This window comes from Arachis stenosperma, chromosome 5 (genome assembly GCF_014773155.1).
Source record: "Arachis stenosperma cultivar V10309 chromosome 5, arast.V10309.gnm1.PFL2, whole genome shotgun sequence".
Classification (NCBI taxonomy): domain Eukaryota; kingdom Viridiplantae; phylum Streptophyta; class Magnoliopsida; order Fabales; family Fabaceae; genus Arachis; species Arachis stenosperma.
In genome coordinates, this window is record NC_080381.1 from 57,507,378 (window position 1) to 57,514,993 (window position 7,616).

Below are 7,616 nucleotides of genomic sequence, written 5' to 3' on the forward strand. Positions count from 1 at the left end.
TTGAGGTCTTTCTCAGCGGCGTTCACTGCCTCTCCTTCCTCTCCAAATTCGGCCATGTTGATGGCCTTGCACTCTCCTTTTGGATTTTCTTCTGTATTGCTTGGAAGAGTACTAGGAGGGAGTTCAGTAACTTTCTTGCTCAGCTGTCCCACTTGTGCCTCCAAATTTCTAATGGAGGATCTTGTTTCATTCATGAAACTTTGAGTGGTTTTAATTAGATCAGAGACCATGGTTGCTAAGTCAGAGTGGTTCTGCTTAGAATTCTCTGTCTGTTGCTGAGAAGATGATGGAAAAGGCTTGCCATTGCTAAACCTGTTTCTTCCACCATTATTGTTGTTGAAACCTTGTTGAGGTCTCTGTTGATCCTTCCATGAGAGATTTGGGTGATTTCTCCAAGAAGAATTATAGGTGTTTCCATAGGGTTCTCCCATGTAATTCACCTCTTCCATTGAAGGGTTCTCAGGATCATAAGCTTCTTCTTCAGATGAAGCATCCTTAGTACTGCTTGGTGCATTTTGCATTCCAGATAGACTTTGAGAAATCAAATTGACTTGCTGAGTCAATATTTTGTTCTGAGCCAGAATGGCATTCAGAGTATCAATCTCAAGAACTCCTTTCTTCTGATTAGTCCCATTGTTCACAGGATTCCTTTCAGAAGTGTACATGAATTGGTTATTTGCAACCATTTCAATTAGTTCTTGAGCTTCTGCAGGCGTCTTCTTCAGATGAAGAGATCCTCCAGCAGAGCTATCCAAAGACATCTTGGATAGTTCAGACAGACCATCATAGAAAATACCTATGATGCTCCATTCAGAAAGCATGTCAGAAGGACATTTTCTGATCAATTGTTTGTATCTTTCCCAAGCTTCATAGAGGGATTCACCTTCCTTCTGTCTGAAGGTTTGGACTTCCACTCTAAGCTTACTCAATTTTTGAGGTGGAAAGAACTTTGCCAAGAAGGCATTCACTAGCTTTTCCCAAGAGTTCAGGCTGTCTTTAGGTTGTAAGTCCAACCATATTCTAGCTCTGTCTCTTACAACAAAAGGGAATAGCATAAGTCTGTAGACCTCAGGGTCAACCCCATTAGTCTTGACAGTGTCACAGATTTGCAAGAATTCAGCCAAAAACTGATGAGGATCTTCCAATGGAAGTCCATGGAACTTGCAATTCTGTTGCATTAGAGAAACTAATTGAGGCTTAAGCTCAAAGTTGTTTGCTCCAATGGCAGGGATAGATATGCTTCTCCCATAGAAGTCGGGAGTAGGTGCAGTAAAGTCACCAAGCACCTTCCTTGCATTGTTGGCATTGTTGTTATTTTCGGCTGCCATGGGTTCTTCTTCTTTGAAGATTTCTGTTAGGTCCTCGGAGAGTTGTGCCTTAGCTTCTCTTAGCTTTTGCTTCAAGGTCCTTTCAGGTTCAGGGTCAGCTTCAACAAGAATGCCTTTGTCTTTGTTCCTGCTCATATGAAAGAGAAGAGAACAAGAAAATATGGAATCCTCTATGTCACAGTATAGAGATTCCTTGAGGTGTCAGAGAAAAAGAAAATTAGAAGAAAGAGGTAGAAGAATTCGAACTTAGTCAGATAGAGTTCGAATTGTGCATTGAGGAGGAGTGGTACTCCATAAATAGAAGGATGCAAGAAGAGGGGAAGAAATTTCGAAAATTAAATTAAAAAGATTTTAAAAACATTTTGAAAAACTTTAATTGATTTTCGAAAACCAAGAATGGGAAAAAAATCAAGTAATTTTAGAAAAAGATTTTGAAATTAGAATTTAAAAAGATATGATTGAAAACTATTTTGAAAAAGATGTGATTAAAAAGATATGATTGAAAAGTTATGGTTTAAAAAAGATATGATTGAAAAGATATGATTTGAAAAACAATTTTAAAAAGATTTGATTTTAAAAATTAATGACTTGCCTAACAAAAAAAGATATGATTCAAACATTAAACCTTCCTCAACAGAAAAGGCAACATACTTGAAATGTTGAATCAAATCATTAATTGTTAGCAAGTATCTTTGAAAAGGGAAAGAAATTGATTTTGAAAAAGATTTGATTGAAAAGATTTGATTTGAAAAAGATTTGATTTTGAAAAACTTTGAAAACTTGGAAAAAAATTGATTTGAAAACAAAATCTTCCCTCTTGTGCCATCCTGGCGTTAAACGCCCAGAATGGTGCACATTCTGGCGTTTAACGCCCAATGCACTACCCTTTTGGGCGTTAAACGCCCAGCCAGGCACCCTGGCTGGCGTTTAAACGCCAGTCTATCCTTCTTCACTGGGCGTTTTGAACGCCCAGCTTTTTCTGTGTAATTCCTCTGCTGCATGTTCTGAATCTTCAGTTCCCTGTACTATTGACTTGAAAATAGAACCAAGATCAAATAAACAATGCATGTAAGACACCAAACTTAAAATAAGACACTAGACTCAACAAGAAACATAAAATCTTTTTTTGGTTTTTTTATGATTTTGTAAATTTTTTTGTGCTTTTTCGAAAATTATATGAAAATAGAAAATGAAGGTTTCAGAATTCTTAATTTGAATTCCAGGAATCATTGCAATGCTAGTCTAAGACTCCGGTCCAAGAATTAGACATGGCTTCACAGCCAGCCAAGCTTTCAAAGAAAGCTTCGGTCCAAAACACTAGACATGGCCAATGGCCAGCCAAGCCTCAGCAGATCATTGCTCCAATAGCAAGTTTGATAGAAATCAACAAGCTCTTGTGATGATAAGTTGAAACCTCGGTCCAATAAGATTAGACATGGCTTCTCAGCCAGCCAGATTTCAACAGATCATCACGAAACTCTAGAATTCATTTTTAATGAAATTTTGAAAAAAATTACCTAATCTAAGCAACAAGATGAACCGTCAGTTGTCCATACACGAAACAATCCCCGGCAACGGCGCCAAAAACTTGCTGCACGAAATTGTGATCATCAATGGCGCCATCAACATGGTACGCTCATTGCAATCTCAACTCTTTATCACAACTCCGCACAACTAACCAGCAAGTGCACTGGGTCGTCCAAGTAATAAACCTTACGCGAGTAAGGGTCGATCCCACGGAGATTGTTGGTATGAAGCAAGCTATGGTCACCTTGTAAATCTCAGTCAGGCAGACTCAAATGGTTATGGATGATATATGAATAAAACATAAAGATAAAGATAGAGATACTTATGTATTCCATTGGTGAGAATTTCAGATAAGCGAATGGAGATGCTTTGTCCCTTCCGTCTCTCTGCTTTCCTGCTGTCTTCATCCAATCCTTCTTACTCCTTTCCATGGCAAGCTTATGCAAGGGTTTCACCGTTGTCAGTGGCTACCTCACATCCTCTCAGTGGAAATGTTCAACGCACCCTGTCACGGCATGGCTATCCATCTGTCGGTTCTCAATCAGGCCGGAATAGAATCCAGTGATTCTTTTGCGTCTGTCACTAACGCCCCGCCCTCAAGAGTTTGAAGCACGTCACAGTCATTCAATCATTGAATCCTACTCAGAATACCACAGACAAGGTTAGACCTTCCGGATTCTCTTGAATGCTGCCATCAGTTCTAGCCTATACCACGAAGACTCTGATCTCACGGAATGGCTGGCTCGGTTGTCAGGCGAGCGCTCGATTGTCAGGCGATCAACCATGCGTCGTGTATCATGAATCCAAGAGATATTCACCCAATCTAAGGTAGAACGGAGGTGGTTGTCAGTCACACGTTCATAGGTGAGAATGATGATGAGTGTCACGGATCATCACATTCATCAAGTTGAAGAACAAGTGATATCTTGGAACAAGAACAAGCGGAATTGAATATAAGAACAATAGTAATTGCATTAATACTCGAGGTACAACAGAGCTCCACACCTTAATCTATGGTGTGTAGAAACTCCACCATTGAAAATACATAAGAACAAGGTCTAGGCATGGCCGAATGGCCAGCCTCCCAAAGTGATCAAAAGATCTAAAGATCAAACGATTCCAAAGATCAGAAGATGAAAATACAATAGTAAAAAGGTCCTATTTATAGGAAACTAGTAGCTTAAGAATTACAAAGATGAGTAAATGACATAAAAATCCACTTCCGAGCCCACTTGGTGTGTGCTTGGGCTGAGCATTGAAGCATTTTCGTGTAGAGACTCTTCTTGGAGTTAAACGCCAGCTTTTGTGCCAGTTTGGGCGTTTAACTCCCACTTTGGTGCCAGTTCCGACGTTTAACGCTGGGAAATCTGAAGGTGATTTTGAACGCCAGTTTGGGCCATCAAATCTTGGGCAAAGTATGGACTATCATATATTTCTGGAAAGCCCAGGATGTCTACTTTCCAAAGCCGTTGAGAACGCGCCAATCGGGCGTCTGTAGCTCTAGAAAATCCACTTCGAATGCAGGGAGGTCAGAATCCAACAGCATCTGCAGTCCTTTTCAGTCTCTGAATCAGATTTTTGCTCAGGTCCCTCAATTTCAGCCAGAAAATACCTGAAATCACAGAAAAACACACAAACTCATAGTAAAGTCCAGAAAAGTGAATTTTAACTAAAAACTAATAAAAATATACTAAAAACTCAACTAAGTATACTAAAAACATACTAAAAACAATGCCAAAAAGCGTACAAATTATCCGCTCATCAAGGAGCCAACAATTTTAACATTCATAAAATTCAATATCAAAAATATGCACTGTTCAGGCATTCATTCAGAAGACAAAAAGTATTGCCACCACATATAAATAATTAGAATTTTCCTTATTAAGAACTCTAAAAAATATTGCCTCTTTATTCTAAAAATCTACTACTTTATTCATGTTTGATGATGATGAGAAAAATAAATTATAGCTTAATTGGAGATAAAATCAAAATAGAGATACTAATTACTACTACTCCTATATAACTTCGAAGGTAAATTTCTATAAAAATACTATCACAGAGTTAAAGCTTAAAATTAGAACTTAACAACCTGTATTTTGGGAAGTGGATGTTCCTCTAGTCTGTGGGGTGCTTGGTCCTTCAAGGAATAGCTTCTGACGCTTTAGTTCCTTCAGTTCACATCCTTGCTCTTCCTGTTCCCTTAGGTGCCATGATCTTGATGAGTTTTAGCTCAGTGATCATGGCAAATCACACCAAACTTAGAGGTTTGCTTGTCCTCAAGCAAAAGAAAGGAAAGGAGAGGAATAGAGGGAGAGGCAATTTCGAAATCCAAAAGATATGATGATTTGAAAAAGATTTTGATTGGAAAAAGATTTGTGTTTATGAATTAAGACACATTTGACATTTTTGAAAAAGGGATTTTAGAAATTAGTGTTTTTAGAAATTAGGAAAAAATTTTTTGGAATTGAAGGATGATATTTTAAAACATGTTTATGCAAGAAATTATGAATTGAAACATAAAAATTAGAAAATTTGTGAAGAAAAACGAATTTTACCTCCTCCCCACCATTCTGGCGTTAAACGCCCAAATGCTGCTTGTTTTGGGCGTTTAACGCCCAATTGCTGCTTCTCCTGGGCGTTCAACGCCCAGCTGTTGCTTCTTTCGGGCGTTGAACGCCAGGAAGTCCTTTGTCACTGGGCGTTTTTCTGAACGCCCAGGACGCTGTCAATCTGGCGTTAAACGCCCAGAAGATGCTCCTTTCTGGCGTTTAACGCCCAGATGGCTACCCTTACTGGCGTTGAACGCCCAGTGGGTGCTTTTGGGCGTTCAATGCCCAAAATGTTTCTTACTGGCTTTTTCACGCCAGTGAGCTTCCAAATTCCCTTGTAACTCTGTGAATCCAATCAATTGCTATTTTACCTTTTGAAGATACTTTGACATATAACTGTAAAAATTAATTAGCAAAAACAAATAAAATTAAATTTTGTGAATGGCTGGGTTGCCTCCCAGCAAGCGCTTCTTTATTGTCCTTAGCTGGACAGTGAGCTCTCCTGGAGTCTCACAGATAATCAGAGCAAGGTTGGGACCTCCCAACATCAAACTTAGAGTTTGAGTGTGGGGGTTCAACACCAAACTTAGAGTTTGGTTGTGGCCTCCCAACACCAAACTTAGAGTTGGACTGTGGGGGCTTTGGTTGACTCTGTAGTGAGAGAAGCTTTTCATGCTTCCTCTCCATGGTTACAAAAGGAGAACCTTGTGTCTTATAGTGTGCAATGTCTGCAAACCACAGAGCTTCCTGAACAGCAAACAATTGCTCATCCGGAAAGGTTTCAGAGATCTCAGTAGGAGGGAGGGATGCTCCTGCTACTGGTTCTATCCGGGACAGGTGATCAGCTACTTGATTCTCTGTTCCTTTTCTGTCTCTTATTTCTATATCAAACTCTTGTAGAAGCAACACCCATCTTATGAGCCTGGGCTTTGAATCCTGCTTTGTGAGTAGATATTTAAGAGCAGCATGGTCAGTGTACACAATCACTTTTGATCCTACTAAGTAGGATCTAAACTTGTCAATGGCATAAACCACTGCAAGTAATTCTTTTTCTGTGGTTGTGTAATTTTTCTGGGCATCATTTAAAACACTGCTAGCATAATAAATGACATGCAGAAGCTTGTTATGCCTCTGTCCCAATACTGCACCAATGGTATGGTCACTGGCATCACACATTAGTTCAAAGGGTAATGTCCAGTCTGGTGCAGAAATAACTGGTGCTGTGACCAGCTTAGCTTTCAGGGTCTCAAACGCCTGCAGACACTTTGTGTCAAACACAAATGGCGTGTCAGCAGCTAGCAGATTTCTCAGAGGTTTTGCAATTTTTGAAAAATCCTTTATAAACCTCCTATAGAATCCTACATGCCCCAGAAAGCTTCTGATTGCCTTAACATTAGCAGGTGGTGGTAAATTTTCAATTACTTCAACTTTAGCTTGATCCACCTCTATTCCCTTGTTTGAAATTTTATGCCCGAGGACAATCCCTTCAGTCACCATAAAGTGACATTTTTCCCAGTTTAAAACTAGGTTGGTCTCTTGGCATCTTTTCAGAACAAGTGCTAAATGGTTAAGGCAGGAGCTGAATGAGTCTCCAAATACTGAAAAGTCAACCATGAAGACTTCTAGAAACTTCTCTACCATATCAGAGAAGATAGAGAGCATGCACCTTTGAAAGGTTGCAGGTGCATTGCACAAGCCAAATGGCATCCTTCTGTATGCAAATACTCCAGATGGGCATGTGAATGCCGTTTTCTCTTGATCCTGGGGATCTACTGCAATTTGATTATAACCTGAATATCCATCCAGGAAGCAGTAGTATTCATGACCTGCTAGTCTTTCTAGCATCTGGTCTATGAATGGTAAAGGAAAATGATCCTTTCTGGTGGCTGTATTGAGCCTTCTATAATCAATACACATACGCCACCCTGTAACTGTTCTTGTAGGAACCAGTTCATTTTTTTCATTATGAACCACTGTCATGCCTCCCTTCTTAGGGACAACTTGGACAGGGCTTACCCAGGGGCTGTCAGAAATAGGATAAATAATCCCAGCCTCTAGTAATTTAGTGACCTCCTTCTGCACAACTTCCTTCATGGCTGGATTCAGCCGCCTTTGTGGTTGGACCACTGGCTTGGCATCACCCTCCAATAGGATCTTGTGCATGCATCTGGCTGGGCTAATGCCCTTAAGATCACTGATGGACCACCCAAGA

At 39.8% G+C, this 7,616-nt stretch overlaps 1 non-coding gene across 1 annotated transcript; it reads left to right on the top strand.

The window, feature by feature from the left end:
- The first annotated feature begins 815 nt into the window (after positions 1-815).
- LOC130932273 (small nucleolar RNA R71) lies at positions 816-923 on the top strand. The gene has a single exon (XR_009067430.1). It is a non-coding gene; the product is annotated as a small nucleolar RNA R71 (small nucleolar RNA).
- Positions 924-7,616: the final 6,693 nt, after the last annotated feature.